The sequence below is a fragment of the Camelus ferus genome, chromosome 8 (genome assembly GCF_009834535.1).
Source record: "Camelus ferus isolate YT-003-E chromosome 8, BCGSAC_Cfer_1.0, whole genome shotgun sequence".
In the NCBI taxonomy this organism is placed as follows: Eukaryota; Metazoa; Chordata; class Mammalia; order Artiodactyla; family Camelidae; genus Camelus; species Camelus ferus.
The window spans coordinates 4,034,922-4,053,224 of NC_045703.1; the positions used below are offsets into that span (position 1 = coordinate 4,034,922).

General features: G+C 39.3%; 1 protein-coding gene across 27 annotated transcripts in view; it reads left to right on the plus strand.

The window, feature by feature from the left end:
* GPR63 (G protein-coupled receptor 63) overlaps nt 1–18,044 on the plus strand; it is a 159,160-nt gene extending 141,116 nt beyond the window's left edge. For 8 of the 27 annotated variants that reach the window (XR_004321745.1, XR_004321754.1, XR_004321756.1 and 5 more), the window contains 5 exons: nt 10,134–10,220; nt 12,811–12,948; nt 13,038–13,117; nt 15,057–15,988; nt 16,837–18,044. The gene's annotated coding sequence lies outside the window, so the exon portion shown is untranslated. Of the gene's footprint in view, nt 1–9,541; nt 9,601–10,133; nt 10,221–12,810; nt 12,949–13,037; nt 13,144–13,171; nt 14,129–15,056; nt 15,989–16,836 lie in introns of those variants that run through there. The other 19 variants (XR_004321741.1, XR_004321759.1, XR_004321760.1 and 16 more) reach the window with 14 other exon arrangements.
* The last annotated feature ends 259 nt before the right edge of the window (nt 18,045–18,303 follow it).

Consider the following 18,303-nt stretch of genomic DNA (forward strand, 5'->3'; position numbering starts at 1 on the left):
CTTGATATTCCACTGCCTCTATCCTGGTTGTTCGCCTGTATTATGGTCCAGGAAGGGACTTTTAAAACAGCAGGTTCTCTTTTAGGTGCTTTCCCTATACCAGTTCCTTTATTGCCATATTAACTGAGTGGCTCCAGAAGTTTGGCAGGGGTCAACTCCAGGATCTTGGAATCCAGATTTCATGTTCTTCCTACTTTACCTTGCAGAATGCCAGGAAAGCTATTTCTTGTTATTGTAAGAATTAATTTTCTTATAAGAAGACTAGTTACACTAAGAGGCCACCTTTGCTCTGTCGTGGGTAGCATCTTCGTACACACACTGCTGATTATTAAAGACAGTATTTTGAGTCATTGTGAACCATTTCTGTTTTAATTTTCAGGTGGATTAAGAGAATGCTGTAAACTAATTAGAAGGCCAGATTGCATTACTTTAAATATTAGTATTTAGCTAGATTGTGAACATTGATTAAAGAGAATAGGACATAAAAAAATCAACTTCCAAAGTTGAAGAAACACATATCCCTACCTAGCTTACAACTAACAGTAAATTAGCCATCAAATTTTGGAAGTAACATCTATGGATTAAAGTATCACAGTGAAAAAAATTGTGAACTCTTTCAGTCTCCTGAGCTTTCACATCCCCCTTACTAAAGGTGCCTAAATATGCCAGTTAACTGTGGTCTGAAAATAAATGATCTTTCCTTTAATTGTGTCATAGTAGGAATTCGCTTTGAGAACCCCTGAAAACACTGTCAATACAGAATGATTTGAGAATAATTTAAAAAGCAAAATAAATGACAGCCCATTACTCTTCCTAGTTAAAACAAATTAATTACAGAAACTTGCTGTCAAAGTGCTATACAAGGCAGGTGAATATACTCTAAATAGTTCATTGATTGCAAAAGAAATTCAGATCATATGGTTTCATTCAACAGCACTAGGTACTTAAAATCTTTGTTACAACTGACAGTTTCATACTGTGTTCTCATAGGATTTCATATTTTTTTCAAAATATTTTGCTTTAGTGAAAATTACAGTGTTATAAATGCAATCCATGGACCAATTCTTGTGTTGTATGACTCCCCCTCCCCACATCTTTATTCATGGTATCAATTCTCAGCCATTCAAAGAGAGAAAATTATTTTCATAATGCCTTAGATGGTTTTCTTTTTTCCTGGTCTAGCGAGGTAGCCTGTTATTGAATAAGCTTGTTCTTGATAAAATTTTTATTTTGATATTATTTTAGGCAACTTGCAAATGGGAATGAGGAAGGATTATAGCAGTGAAATGGATGGATTTGATTAAAGATCAGCCTTGAATAAATCTTTTCTGCCAAATCCCAATATGGAGAGATGATTATATCGAGGACTGGCTGATCCTACCCAATGCCTCCCTCTCACTCCTCTCACTCCACACCCCATCAGAACAGGGATGCAACTCCCGGGAAACTGAGTGAGATTAAATTTCTACTACTTGGAGGCCTAGAAGCTAAAAATAATAAAGTTTCAGAAAAAATGAAATTTACATAATTTTTTTTTGGTATGCAAGTTTGCAGACCAGTGAGAGAGAAAGGAAAAAAAAAAAAAAAAAAAAGACTGAACTGTATATCTTTCAAAAAGCAGGAACTAGGACTGACCTAAACAGTGCCTCTGTTTTGGCAAACATGCAATAATATTGTACGTGGTGTGATCCATTGGCAAAACATTTTTCTCTTCATTTCAAAAAATAACTAAAAATACAATCATGACCAGGAACTTATCAAGGAAAATTAGTATAAATTTTGGACAAATTTAAATGGATGAACTTGTCCATTGCAGTAGTATTTATAATTATGACCATCATGCACTGGGATTTGGGCTCTGTGGTAAGAACCTTGCAAGTGTTATCCCTAGTGTGTGCCAGGTAGGCACGATGTTATTCTCCTTTTGTAGGTAAGGGAACTAAGGATTGGAGAGGTTATTAGTCATGGTTCTCCAGAACCAATAGGATGTGTGTGTGTGTGTGTGTGTGTGTGTGTGTACATATATATAAAACATTATACTTTTTTATTTTGATTTGCATTTATTTGCATTAATGAGATTGATCCTTATTGATGACTTTTCTAACTATATATTTTTAATTGAATTATCTATTGGTTTGGGGCATTTTTACTTGGTGAAGTTCTAGTATTTTATATATATAAGATCTGTATCTATATCTGTATCTCTCTCTCTGTTTCAATCTGTCTATCTATCTATCTACCTGTCTATCAAGATTTATTTTCGGAAATTGGCTCATGTGATTGTGGAGGCTTGGCAAATCCAAAAGCTGCAGGATAGGCCAGCAGGCTGGAGACCCAGGGAAGAGTTGCCCTTCAAGTCTGAAAGCAGGCTGCTGGCAGAATTCCCCCTGTGTTTGTGTCCTAGTCTCTTCTTATAAGTACATCAGTCGTATTGCATTAGGACCCACTGCAGTAATCTCATTTAATCTTAATTATCTCTTTTCAGATCCTATCTTCAAGTACAGTCACATTCTGAAATACTGGGGGTTAGGATTTCAACATACAGATTTGAGGTCAACCCTGTTGAGTTCCTAGCAGAGATTCATTCATTTGTTTAATGAACATTGATGGAGAGCTTACTATGTGTCTCTCTGTGTGAGATTCTGGAGAAAGAGTAAGTGGCATGTTTAAGAACAGGCAGGCGATTACTACAGAAACACTGTTTGATATCAAAGATGTGTTCCTAACCACTTTACTGTCTTGTAATGGGAAAAGTCAGAAAGTGAATTAAGTATAGTATTTTATAACCTTTTGTTGGAATACAATACAACTTAAAAAGGTTGATTATGAAGGTAAGACATATGGGAAACTGCTTTTGGCATAAATAGAAGGTCTGGTTATCTATCTATATGTATGGTTATTAGGACTACGTCTGTGCACAACTGCATAGGAAAAAAAAAGCCTCAAAAGCAAGACATCAAAATACTAATAGTTTTTTTTTTTGAGCAATAAATACTCTCGGTGTTTTTGTTTTACTTTCAAATTTTTTGTAATACAATTTTCTGAAATCTTCTAAGAGATTAACTAATAAAAGGTTATTACTTTTGTTACTTATAAGACTCAAAAGACTGAATAATTTTGACATAGAAAAATCTCTTTTGGGACATTAGTTAATCAAGGAACCATGAGTATTAGAACTGGAATATGAATCCAAGGACAGTTAGTAAGTTAATGATGCTAACTAACTACTGCCTGTTTTTTGAGCTAATAAGACTCATTGTCATCAGTATCTAAGTGATCTAATGATGCTGTTGACCAAAAATGCATTATTTAATTCTTCAGCTCTGTTTACTTTAAACACATGTTACTGCTTGAATGCATCTGGAAAATCTATGGTATTTGAAAAAAATATTATTTGTATTTCTTTCACTTCTAATCATGGAAACTTAATGAAGTCTTTGAGAGTTTATGAAATGGTTAAATGGCAAAAGATGGATGTATTTTTATGACTCCCATAAATTTGTTCATCTTACTCTTCTGTAATGGCTAATTAATCTTACTTTGGTAGCCTAGTTACAAAGCATGTACCTTTCCAAACATTAACTATCCTCAACGTCCTTACGTCCTTCTCCAGGGTTTTTCAGATTAAATTAGTATCTGTTACAGTAAAGTAAAAAAAAAAAAGGATGGCACAAATCATTTACTATTCAGTAAGCACATACAATGTTCTGACCACTGCATATTTTCCATGGCAAGTTAGCCAGTGCACTGGGCTAAACTTCAGCATTCCAGCTAATAACAAAGGCTGGTCCTTTTCCTATAGTCATTCACCAGTCTTTACCCACACACTTAACTCAACTGAGGGCTGGTTTTAAGTAGTCACCTTAAATAAGGATATTATATTGTGGGGCACTATAGAATACAACAAAGAGAAAGAAATACAAATATTTTTCAAGTGAGTGAATGCTTGTGTGGCAAACCACGGGGAACAACAAAAGTGCTTATTACCTCCAGCAAAAATTCCCCTCAGTGAAACCTTAAATCTTTCTATTAATGATTATTAAATAATCCTTTGGTACTTGAAAGTAGTCACAGTTAGGATTCTATGACCTTGGTGTCAAAAAATTGTTAAAAGCCTTTTGTGTGACCCCAAAGTAGAAGGCAACATCCATGCCCAGGCAAGAGGAGCTGACTGGAGAGAGTGGATGGGCTGCTGAATGAGGAAGACTGATGATGAGGAGGGCAAAGACAAATGACCCTGTGATGGTCTGAATGTTTGCGAGCTCCCAAATTCATATGTTGAAATCCTAACCCCCCAGTGTAGTGGCATTAGGAAATGGGGCCTTTGGGAGGTAATTATGTCATGAGGATGGAGCCCTCATGAATGGGATTTGTGCCCTTTCAGAAGAGACCCCAGAGAGCTCCATAGCTCTCTCCTCACCATGTGAGGATACAGGGAGAAGACAGCAGTGTAGAACCAGGAAGAGGACCCTCACCAGAACCTGGCCATGCTGGCACCTGAGTTTCAGCCTCTAGAACCATGAGAAATAAATCTGTGTTGTTTATAAGCCACCTAGTCCAAGGTTTTCTGTTATAGCAGCCCAAACTGACTAGAACAGATCCTGACCTCTTGAGAGCACCTGGTGGTGAGTCTTGTCCCACCCAGCAAAAGTAGATTTGGAGAAGGAGTGAGAGAGGAGGTGGGTGGGAGAGACTTAGACCTTAGCACGTATCTCTGGATGCCAAATGGAAAGAATTACGAATAATGTGGCAACCTCAATGCATGGGCTAAAATCAATTTCTCTTATTCTAAAGTGAGGCCTATTGGGACGTAGGTCTGGTGTCTGTGAAGGGTGGAGGTAATGTGATGGAAGAAACTGACCCTCTAGGCTTGGATCATGTCAGTGACCCACACCGTGCCCCTTGGGCCAGTGGTCTTATAAAATCCATAGGTCTTGACCTCAGTGCCCTCTTGATTCACTTTTCATTTTTGATCCTCATTCATTCCATCCATTCTGTTTATGATGTAACTACAATAGCTACGGGGACTTTGTTATGTCTCCCACAGAAGGAGGGTGAATTTGTACGTGAGAACTTAAGAAAGGGGAAGCCATCAAAAATTGATCATCAAATCTGAATGGGGGCAGGGAGGGGAGAAAAGCAGAGAAAACGGTGGCTATTGCATGAATGGAAACACAAGTTTTCCTTCTCTCTACTCAAATCCAGGGTATGTTGTCTAGTGAATTTTAGTGCATTTGAAGGGTCAGAATATGATGGCAACAACCAGGCCAGTGTGTGACTCTGTTCTGCCTAGGTGACTTGGGGGCAATTACTTAACCTACCAGCTTCCTTTCAGTGTCATTATCCACTTCCTGCTTGGGAACTGAATGGATGATGTGGGAAGTACATTTTGCCCAGCACCAGACACGTAGGGCTCAAGTCGGGGCTCACGTAAATGTTTACTGACTTCAGTATTTAGAGGAAAGTCCCCCTGGACATATTTGCCTGAAGAACTGGTGTGGCAGGCAAAATAATGCCCCCATCCCCACTCAAGAAGTCCATGTCTGAATCCCCAGAATGTAGGAATATGTTACCTTCTATGGCAAAAGAGATTTTGCAGATGGAATTAAGAATAAACTCCTCGAGATAGGGAGAGTATTCCCAGTTAGCCAGAAGGGCCCAATGTAAATACATGGTCAGAGAGAGAGGTGACTATGGAAGAAGGGTGAAAGAGAGATTTGACATTGCTGCCTTTTGAAGATGGAGGAATATGGCCACGAGCCAAGGAATGTGGGTGGACTCTAGAAACTGAAAAAAGCAAGAAGATGTGTGCTTCTTTAGAACCTCCGAAATGGACCTCAGCCCTCCTGACACTTCTTGAGCCCAGTGAGAGCTGGAGTTCTTACCTACCTGGAAGAGAACAAGAACAGAAGTAATAACCCACATCCGCACTGTGCTGGGAGAGACATGGACCTTTATCCACTGGCCAAGTGCAGTTACTTAAGCCAAGTGCCATAGGGGCACAGAAGAAGTGGAGATGGCTGGGGACTTATGGAAGGGTTTTGGACAGGTAATGGAAAGGTAAATGACACAGATTTGACATATTTCAGCAGATGTAGAAGTGAGATGAAAATTAGTCGGAGGAGCAGCACAGTGGACGTTTGAGAGGGTCGTGCACGTTCCCCGGCTGGAGTGCTTGCCCCAGAGGACTGGAACTTGGGGTGGGAGGAGAGAAGAGTAGAAAGTGGGGCATCTGTGAAGCCTGGATGGAGAGGCAGCTTTGTCCACAAGAAAGCGCACAGCTTTGGGGGCAAAAGACCATGGTTGAAGTCCTGGGGTTGAGCTCTCAAAAAGATAACCAGAGGGAGCAGCTGCAACCCTGCTCCACCTAAGTGCACCTCTGCAATCTGAGCAGGGCACTTACTGAAGTGCATTCTGGCACTAATGGCCTCAGAGGATTCATTCCAAGCTCTCCTATAAGTGACTCACTGCATGTGGGCACTTTGAGAAAACACAGCAGGAAAACACCGACTTGATTATTTCTCTAAAAGAGCCTTGGAAGTAAGCTTTAGTCCATTTTTCTTTATGTTATTTCCTACCCAAACCTCCAAACTTTGTACTTCCGAGGATATATTTATAAAGCCCATCAAAATTAGAGACTTCCTTTCTTTACCCCTTGCTTGACACATTTTCCTCGTATGAGTCAGATGTACTTACCTTCCTTCTCAGTGCGGCGCCACCAACTGGGGCTGGGAGGACAGTTTGCAAGCCATGCAGAGTGAGAAAATGTGCAGCATGGCAAGTCAACCCCCAGACTAATGGAATGTCCTGTGAGATCCAGGCTCCCATTAGGCAGTTCAGACCTTTCTATTTTTATTCTCGTGCTATTCCCTCGTGAAACCTGCAAAGCTGAGCCATCCATGCAAACTAGGGATACAGATCCAGTCAATGAGCCTAGAGACTGAAGGAAAAAATGGAAATGGAGTCTCAGGTTGACAACAGCTATGAACAGCCTTATATGTGAGCTCTCCTAAGCTGTTTTGTCGAGCAAGATGAGTACTTTGCTCTGGCCTGGTCTGTGCCATGAAAGCTGTAAATGTAGATGCCAGTCACTGGAAATAGTTGGAAAAAGAGACAAACTGTTTGAATAATTGAAGTGATTACTCGCACTTTGGATGCAAATTTACAGGGCTTGCTGCATCGCAGGATCCCCAGACAAACATTCTCCTACCGAGTCTGTGAAATTCCTCTCCTAGTCTTTCCCTGGGTCTCCCAGTCTCATCATAACCAACACCTCTTGGCGGAGACAGCCTGATGTCTACATTTACTCCGTGGTGAATCCACGCAGTGGACTCTGTAGGAGGCAGATACAACTAGGGGGTCTAGGTGGGATATAGTTGGCTATAATTCCTGGGACTTTATTAATAAATTTATTTTTTTAAAAAGCCACTTGCCCTTTTTCTAAAACAGAATTTCTAAAAATGTGGTCTTTCCCAGAACTGCATTAGCCTCTCCTAGGGAATGATTATTAAATACATATCCCTGGTCTTACCAGATACACTGCACTTCCGGGGGATGGAGATCTGGAACTGCATTTTTAGAAAGCACCTAGGCAATTTTGTTGGACACCAGTGCTTGAGAACCATTGTTAAGGCAAAGGAATAAAGCCACCCTTTTTTTCTCTCTCAGATTGCCTTACAGTGAACATTTTTTTCCCATCAAAGTTGCCTTTGAAGGTGTGTCTTAGTCATTTGGGCTGCTATAACAGAATATCATAGACTGGGTGCTTTATAAACTACAGAAATCTATTTCTCACAATTCTGGAGGCTGGGAAGTCCAAGATCAAGCCACAGGCAGATTCAGTGTCTAATGAGTACATGCTTCCTGGCTGATAGAAAGTGGTCTTCTCACTGTGCCCCACATGGGGGAAGGATGGACATGGGAGCTTTCTCGGGTCTCTTTTATAACGACCTCCACCCTCATGGCATAATCACCTCTCCAAAGGCCCCACCTTCAAATGCCATCATGCTGGGATTAGATTCTAATATATGAATTTGGAGGGGACACACTGCCAGTCTGTAGCAATGTGGGTGTGAGGGTGGAGGAGATGGAGATAGTAGGTGGCAGGGAAGAAGCAAGGAAGTTTGATGAAAAGGGACAAAATTCAAGATTCCTTCCTAATCTTATCTTGACGTCTGCAATCTTTCCCTAGGACTTCAAGCACATAGATTCTGCCTTAGATATTTTTAAAATGAATCTTTGCAGCTTTAATGCAGAATTATAGTTATCACATTTTGATGTCTCTGATTGCTGGAGATAAATTTATTGGAGGCTGATGATGAAGAGAGCAGGAAGAAAGCTATAGCCAACCAAAAAGCATTATATTTGTTTCAGGCCACATTTGGGACTTAGATGATTGATTGCATGTGTTGTGTATACTTCAGGGACTATCAGGATTCTCTGCATATTTACAGTATATTAATGCTCATCGTATTCATTTATGTATCAGTTCAGTACTTATCCCATTGTGAAAAACAGGAGTTCAAGAAACCATTTAGTGAATGCACGTTCTTTGTTATGTTTGCCATTTACTTGGTGCTGAGCTGTTGATCATGAATATAATCTCAATTATGTTGCTGAAAATATGGTGAGGTATAAGGGAAGGGGCTCAAACTTTGTCTACGAGGATCGTGGTTAACATGAAGTAGGAGAGCGTTTAAAACTGTGTAGCAGAGTTGCTGGGGACATAACCAATGACAACAGTTTGGGTCCTTTAGCTTTAATCTTAAAGCAAAATATGATCCCCATTATAACATCCTAAAAAGCGTCAGGTAGAAACAGAGAGTTTAGACAGACTGATGAGGTGATGAAAACCCCAGTGGCTAATAGGGCTGTACCGCTGGATAGAAGGCAGCGTGAGACGCAGTGACCTTTCTCAGCAAGTGCAAGAAAGGACGAAAGACAGCTCTGAGGAACCCAGTTTCCATCTCTCCTGGGTATATGCATGCAGATGACAAGCAGAATTAAACACACACATGTTGTACAAAGGATATACACTTTGGAGACTGTGCAGGTAATTTTTCTGTTAACTGTTCACTCCAGATAACAAACAGAACTTTATGCATCTTTCCTTTTCCACTGACTCTTGGATGAAAGCTAAAATATAAAAACTTTGTAGCAAAGTTACATGGGCAAACTAATAACCAGCATGTGAAAATAACACCAAAGTAAAATCATTAAGTAAGAAAAAGAGGACTAGTTATCTGCTTTTTGATAACTTACTTCACTCCCTTTTAAGACTTCTTTTATATATTTGTAAAAATGGGAATAATAATACCTAAAGAGATTTTGTAATTATTAAATAAAAAATGTATATAAAGTACTTAGCACAAAATAAATGCTCAACGAATAGGAGCTATTTCTATTACATGGGATAATATGGAATGACTAATAGTAATCAGAAATGTTATCAAAATATGGCTGTGAAAATAAGAATGGGGGGAGGTGTTGAGTTTAAAACTGGATTTATTTTGACAGCACTCTGTATATATTTCCACTGCAGCATGTGCAACTGTCAATTGCCTTCTCTTCCCACTGACACACAGTATTTTCAGTGCAGAGGTAGGTTTTAAAAATGGCTCATGGAAGGTACTTGACTATCTTTCTGAAGTTACTGTAATAACACCCACAATCCCCTCAAGCCAGCGATGTTCTCTTATCTGAGTAAATTGATTTAGTGAGTCATATGCAGTTTCTCAACAGTAAACTGCACAGAAATTTTGATCAACATATTTTATGGTAAAAATTACACTTTTGGAAATGATTTTTTTCCCCTCATAGATATATAACTTGCAGACTATGCTTAGAATTATGTGATTACTCTGAATCAGTTAAACCAGTAGAGATGAAGATGTGAATGGAGTTCATTTTTTGTTTCAAATCTTGTTGCTTTTTCAAATAAATACTTAAAGAGTTAGGGAAAATATTTTAAGGCTTCAGAAATTATTATATATCCTTATATGTGATGGTTTGGGTGGTTTTAATTCAGTTAAATGAACCCATGTGTTTATTGCATTGGCAAAGGTATGAGAATAAGACAAAAGTCCTTATCTAAAGGAAGAAAAATAATGATACAAATAATCCATTTCATTTAGTAAAAACCAGATGAGATGTGCAAAGTGGTACGAGTGAAGTACACAGCTGTAAGGTGCTGAAGGATGAGGAAATGCTTCACTCAGAAGGTACGTTGACCTGGGCATTAGAAGCTCAGAAGGATTGGTATTCTTGAAATGGGCATTGCACTTGTCAGAAAAGGCATCAGCAAAGCTACAGAGAGAAGAAAATACTTGTCAAACTAAAGGCATAAAAAGATAGCCAATTCTGGCTGGTGCGAGGGTCACTGGGAATCATAGGTAATACGTCGTAATTGTAGGGTAATGCTATATGGAGTTTTGCATCCTCAGGAATTGTAGTCAAATGAATCGTTGTGCTGAGAGGTAGTTCTGATGGAAATTGTTCATTGAATAGTGTTGGGGACAGTAAACAGGTTGAGAACAACTGCTCTAGTCAATGGGAAATAGTTCTTTCGTTAACAGAAAAGCTTCCTTTTTTCCTCTCTTTTTTAATTGACGTATAGTTGATTTACAATGTTGTGTTAGTTTTTGGTGTACAGCATAGTGATTCAGTTATGTGTATGTATCATCTTTTCCATATCTTTTTCATTATAGGCTATTACAAGATATTGAATATAGTTCCCTGTGCTATACAGTAGATCTGGTTGTTTATCTTTTTTATATATAGTAGTTAGTATCTGCAAATCCAAAATTCCTAATTTATCCCTCCCCTCTCCTTTCCCTTTTGGTAACCATAAGTTTGTTTTCTTTATCTGTGAGTCTCTTTCATTTCTAAACAGAGAAGTGACATGATCAAGGAATTAGGAGATTGTAGCAACTTACCAGACAAGAGGAAATAAAGGCCGATACTTAGTTAAGCATGCAAGTAGGATTGAACTTCAGCCCCTGCCCCAACCCACACTAAAATGACAGTGAAGAGATTTTTAGCTCTTCAACCTAAAAAAACAAAGGAAATGGAGAGGGGCCAATAGCAAAAATTTTGAAGCTGGCAAAGTAGATGGATGACCAAAGACTTAATTAGCAGACCTGAGAAATGTGAGGATCTGAAAAGTAACCCAAGTTCCACTACAGAATTCTCCATGGGTGAGGAATTGGTGGCCCTGTATGCCTCTGGGAGTGTAGGTGAATTTGGGACTATAAACAGAAGAATTAATTGAAAGCTTGTTTGGGTAGAAGATTGTCCTGTAGTGGGGGCAAAATTTTACCTCTACCATCTTAGGTTTTCAGCTGGAAATTTTTAACACTACAGATTAACAAGAGAAAAAACAACAGTTTATTAATGTGAACTATACATATCAGCAAGAAAAACCTAAACCCAAAGAAATCCAAAACAGCAGCTTAGAATCCCAGCCTATGCAGCATCTTCAACAAAGAGCAGTACCTTTGTAGAGAGAGGACATAGCAAAGGAAGGCAGTTTTAGGCTTCCAAGGGCATCAAACTGTGGGAAGGTAAATTTGTGGGAGGAAATTAAAGGAGTAAAGTTTGTTTGCAGATTCCTCTGGTGCCATCTCTGGGCTAAGAGTCTGTCTTTAGTAAAAGGAAATTTATATCCTGCCTTTAGGCTGGAAATGGGGAGCTTTTCCTGGGTTTTCTGCCTCTTGATTGCCTTCAGGTCAAAATAATTTTTATGTCAAAGAGGCCTATTTTGGGGCAACATACTCTGGTTTCCTTCACCCTCTCTCTTCATTCTTCTTCTATTGCATGAAGCCGAGACAATCCCCTCTTTTAACCAAGCAGACGATCAGAGATTTATTGTCTAAGGATTGTAAAATACAAGATCTTTGGACTTGGGAATACCAAGCAGATTTGAAGGCAAGATTATTGTATGAAAACAGGGGCATTAAGTGAAAAATTTACTCTGAATCTGACACCCTTTGCCTTCTTTTCCCTCTCACTTACCATTATGCTGGTAGCTAGGTTTATACCATCCAAGTAGACATTGCAGGCTTTTCCCTGAGGAATCTGATCAGCCAAGAAGAAAAGTTTTATAGAAATTAATGTTAGATATTTCTCCTCAAATCTGATCTGCCCCTTTGAGATTACCTTTTAGTCAAACTCCTCATTGAAAACCCCATCTATTCATTCATGGCTTTCAAATAGCCTTAGTGAGCCATCCTGAAATATAAGCAGACACCCCAGGATCATCACAAATTTAAATAAAACCTCTGATATGGAAGATAGAGAGCAAGACAAAACTTAGAGGAACAGACGATGCAGGGAGAAGAAAGCCTCAAAGAAATTAATCGTTAATATCCTCTGAGAGACAAAAAATAATTGCATCCATGAAACAGGATTGCAAAATGGAACAGAGAAAAAAAAGTATTACTGAAAATTTAAAATAGAAATGAAAAAAAAAAAAAACAACCCACTAAGAGTGGCTGGAAGTAAAAGTTAAGAAAATCTCCCAGAATACAGAGCAACAAAAGAGAAATATTCAAGGCAGTTTAACATCAAAATATTAAGAAGTTCAAAAAGAAAAAAACAGAGAAAGTGAAGGGAATAATTTTTAATTATATATATTTCAATCATCTATAATAGTTTAATTATTTATATATGCAATATATAATCTGTACAAAGATATGTATATAATCACTATTAAAGGACATAAGTTTCCAATGAAAGGGCTCTCTGAATTGAGTGCTCAGCAAAATGGATAAAAATAGACCCACGCTAAAGAACATCTCTGTGAAATTTCAGAATACTGGAGATAAAGAAAGATCCTACAAGTTCCCAGAGAGACAGAAAAATAAACAGTAGGAGGAGGAGAGGGAGGTTCCTACAAAGAGGATCAAGAATAAAAATGTCACAGACAGAAGTAACACTGGAGACTAGAAGGTACTGTTTTCTAACCTCAAAAACAGTATCTATACATACTCTTAATCAAATGTGATTTTTAAAAGTCTCAAAAATTTACCTTTTTTCAGGATGCTGCGTCAGCAAAATGAGAAGTTATAGCTAGAAAGAAGACACGGTGTCCAGAGAACAGAGGTTCAACTCAAGAGTTGTGAGAAGGGAAGCATCAGGATGATGGTGAAGGAAGACCTTAATGTGGGGGGTGCAGCTGGCCTGGGGTGGGGGTGAGGGGTGGGGGACGGTCTTCATGGAGCACGTCTGAAGTTCCAGTGAGAGATGTCACTAAGATGAAACTGAAAGGATATCTGAGCTCTTTGAATATATTGAGAAGATGCTGACACAAGAGGGGAGAATTCGTGGTTGAATTCATGATAGAAAATCAGGCCAATGAAACTCTGGTGAAAATAAATTGTTCAATAGAGAAAGACATCATATTATGCTATTTGGATCAATAAAAGCATTTACTTGGCCATAAAAATATAAACATTGATCCAATCAAAATTATAATACGTTTGTATTTGAAGGATGAAGATTGCAAAGTGTGTGGTGGGAGCAGAGAAGAAGGAGAGCTAAATCTTCCTCTTCTCTTGTGAGAAATCAATAGTCAACACCCAACATGGAGAACAGTAGCAGCAGACACGTGTCATTGGAAGTGAGGATGCACAGATGCCAAAAGAATCATTTAAAAGAGCAGAAAATAGTTGGTTCTGGGATGAGGAGAAGGAAGGAGGAGGTCTAAAGTGGATGAGAGGGTGAGGTGAGGAAGGAGCAGTGGAGAAAAGAGACTTAGGACTGGATGAGAGGGATGTATAAATTTAAATCTGTAGGACTGGGCAACTAGTTGGATTAAGAAAAATAAAAGAGTAGGAGAAAGATGACCAGTGTTTCAGGTGGGGTAACTGAGAAGACAGTGAGGTTACTAACAGAATTAGGAAAGCCAGAGAAGACATGGGTTATAGTGGGAGCAGAGAGGGAGAGACAATGGAATATAATAGAAAATGTAATGGCTCAGAAATGTGAAGATCCAGATTCTGCCACTTCGTCTATGTGACCATGGGCAGACCACCTAATCTCCATGGATTACAGTGTCCTTACCTATGAAGTAGGAGATGGAGAAGAGCATAGTGATGAAGACCCCAAACTCTGGAACTGGATAGCCCAGGTTCAAATACCAGCAGACCCCATTCTTTTATCCCATTTACTATCCATGTGGTTTGGGCCATTTACTTAACTTCTGTGTGCCTCAGTTTCCTCATTTGTAAAATGGAGATAATAGTATCTGCATTATGTATTTATTTGCAGAAGTAAATGGGTTAATACATGAAGCACTTAGAACAAAAAGTCCTATAAATGAATTTATTATAAGTAAACTCTAAACTCTTTTTATTATAAGTAAACTCTAATGTCCATTCCACACTAAGTTTTTATGAATACATATTAGGACATGTTGTATTTGAAATTCCAGTGGAATATTCAGGGGAAGGAACAGGACAAGCAGTTATAAATATACTTCCAGAACTTTTGAGGGGAATCAGGATGATAAAAATTTGCAAGTTATTTGACTACAGTGATTGTTGATGCTGGGAGAGTGAATTAGATTGTTTAAGGATAAGAGAGAAAAAAACCTGATACTACAAAAGAAAAATACCCGATTGAACATAAAATATAAATGGACTAAATCTGAAAAATAGGAAGGAAACTGCAGAAGCATCAACAGATTTTCTCCCAGTAGACACCAGGTAGCACCAATAGATCGTAGCAAGAACTTGAGCCTTGGACCTGAACAGACCAGGGTTTGACTCTTGATTCTCAAGCCGTGTAAGCTGGGGAAAGTTATTCATCCTAGCTAAACACATTCTACCTCAGCTGGGAAACACATAAAAGTTTATATGAATTAAATTACATATTATGAGGAACGTGTCCAAAACTGTGCATATCACAGAATATACACTGGGATGTCCTACACATACAGTGTTGCACACATAGTAGGAGTTATTTACCCCCACGAGCCTGTGGATACCTGGGGCCGTCGATGTTCATGCCGTCTGGAAGTCAAGCTGTTTCCTTCCCTCTGTCCATCTCTTTCCTAGGTTTCTTCTCTCCTCATTCAGGCCTTCATTTCTCTTGGAGTCTCTGTGCAGCCATAACTTAAGAATAAGAGTCATGATTCTGTTGTCTGCTCCGTAAACAGTGTGAACAAATGCCCCAGTTCACAGAGCCACGACCAGGTGCAATGCAACATCTTCAAAGCAGGCGTAGTACTTTGCATCTGCATGCTGACTTCGTGCCTGATGTGCCAAAGAACTTTCAGAAGCACGGTTGGAGTTGAGAGTCCCCTGGTTTGATACAATAATGAAGGAAATTCAAACCCTGGAAAATGATAGGCTGACCTGACTAACATCCAGTGACAAAGGGTGCAGAAAACAGTTAGGTTTGATAGGTAGGATATGAAATCACTAGGGATTTTTTGCGAAAATGAAACAGTAAAAGCAGGAGTTCAATACATGCTTGTTTTATTGACTGCGCCGTCTCTCTACAATCCAAAGCGTTGATCTATGTGCTTGAGGAAAGCAGAAAAAAAATTTAAATTATAACGAAATAGAAACAGATAGAATATAGTTCTTGGGATAGATTAAAACAGGGATAACTAACTGCAAGTTAGGACTCACGATATAGATTTACACTAATTATTGTGGAATATATATGGTCACATCATAATATCTCAGCCTTTCCTTCCTATTTGAGCATTTTGTGCTTCTTCAAAAAATCTTATATTTTAGCATTTAAAAAAATGTATATCCAAGAAATCAAACACAACTCAAAGACTATCTATTACACCGTCCAAACTGTCTGTGTAATCATAACGCTGGGTTTTGAAATTGTGTCTTTGCAGAAGCAGAAAGGCAAAAGGGAAAATCCTTCATGCCCTACAAGATGCGTCCCATTAGGAGGACCAATCTTAGAGCAAGAGAGATGCAGGAAAGAGAAGCCAACGCAAGTTTGTCTCATTGCCCATCAAGAAGTGAGTTCTGCAGGTGTCTGCTTCCAGGAACCACAGCATCATACCAGTGGGTTTATGCTCACTTTATGCTCTAGGCTTAACCCTACTGGCAAGGATTCTGCTGCCAATCAGAGTTAAACCAGTACTCAGCACTAATGAATGATTCTGAAGGTTTTATGTGTGGAAGAGCTGTGGCCCAGCCCAAGCCAGTCAAGGGGGCCAGAGTGGCCTCCAGTGATTGACAATATTTTGGTTTTTATGCAAAGTTTCCTGCCGCGAATAATGAATTGCTTAGATCCAGCAAGACACATGCAGCTGGGAAGGGAGTTGGCTTTGGAGGTAGAGAATTCATGTGTGTTAGATGTCTTTGCCCAGTGCTTAAAACATTGGTTCTTTCATCTACAAAGTGAGGCCAATAATACTTTGCAGGGTTCTTATGAAGCCTAAATGATTAAACATAAAAAAGTGACCACCTCAGGGTCTGGCATATATTTAGAACTCCATAAATTTTAGGTATTTCGTTTGTTTCTCTCTGAGTGGAAAATGGTCTTAGATAAATGACTGCAAAGCTGATCTTTGTCTACCTGAAAGTAGAGACGGGCGTACCCTTGTAATCACATTAGCCCTTTTCCATTTTATTGTGGCCGGAGAGGTGGATGTCTGTTGGCCCTGCTGGCTTGAATCTGCATAACGTTTTGGTTTTTCAGTGAGGGAGCGCGGAGAAAGACAGTCTTGGGGAAAATGCCAGACACTTGTGGCTGCTCAACTGATGTTAATTAACCCTCACTAGCAGCATTTTGGCAACAGACCTTGACTCCTGTGACCTTTCATGCTGGATTGAATTACTCTCCGATGTTTCCTTTTCTCAGCCAAACCCTTCAGAACCTCCTCCGGCTGTTGGCACAATTCCATGAGCACTACAGTTTCCTGAGAAGCCTGAAGCTGGCACCTTAAATGTGTTATTGCTAAATAAGTAGAATGTGAGACATTACATATCCAGTTTTGGTGATGGAAGATACCCAAGTAATCGTCATAAATATGCAAATATTCCCACCCTGAGCTCTGTGGAGGCTCAAGAGGATGGATTCAGGAGCGTCTTCTGCCTCCTGCCTGCAGTCCTTCATGAGCCTTGTGGGTACGGAGCAGGTCCACTCACCAGGACAAGGAACGTGGCTGGCAAAATGACTGCTTCTCTCAGAGGATCAGCAGCTTAAATTTGGTGCCTTGGGTAGCATCAGCTTTATATTAATTTTTAGTCCTCCTTCACTTTTTCTCCTGCTGTTTATGAAAAGGTGTTTTATTATGTGATTTGATTCTGTGTTTGAAATGAAGGCAGTAGGAGTCCCAGAGCTGAAACAAAATGCTGGCACTTGCAGCCCACCTGGGTCTCTTTCTGCCTGAGATGACAGTGCCCAGGCCCCAGCTATGACAAGGAAGGAACATGTCAGGTTCTGATCATCCTTTGCATCCCCACCACTGCATTTTCTTGTAGAACGTGTTTAGTGCAATTTAACATTCTACTGTAAAGACAATTTTCAAGAACTTGGTAATAATAGTTATTATTTTGTAATTGGAGGTTACTACTGTTACTCCTGTTAATGCATTTTCTTTCCTGGAAGGATACAGCACTGTCACAACATGTCGAAATGGTCAGTTTACTTTTCTCTCTCCTTCACCATATTTAATTTTTTCCCCATTGTTTCTGAATCACCTGGAACTGCGATGGGTACAGAGCAAACTGTTCAATAAATAATGGCTGGATGAGTGAATGATGAGGTCCTACGAAATTAGTGGGACACAGATGATAGCGTTGCAGCCAAATATTTACAGACTTAGTCTGGTGAAAAGTAGTATTATTTGCATGTGTTCTCCCCCACCTTCAACCTGCTCTTAGTTAACCGCATCATATCCTTTGGAGAAAATGAGTTTCTCAGGGAAGCCTTCTTTCATGCTGTTTATCTTTTAAGCTTTATAAGTGCAGAGACCAAGGTGGTTTTTGCCCAACATTCTATTCCTGGCACTCAGTAGAGAGCCTGGCATATTACAGACACACAATAAATATTTGCTGAAAAATTACTCTACGCTCTGACTGCGCCTCTTTTCTCTACCTACTATCAAAGTGTCTAGACACTCATCACGTTTCGTTAAAACACTTCCGTGATCTTCCTGCCGGACTTTCATCCAGCCAGTCCACACTAGAATTGGATGCACACAGCCGCCAAAGTAATTTTCACCAAGCTGTGTTCACGCCATAAACTTCCTCAAGTCACTTTCAAATTCCTCCTATTTATTAACTTGTAAACAGGGACATTAAAGTTTTACACCAGTTGGTCACC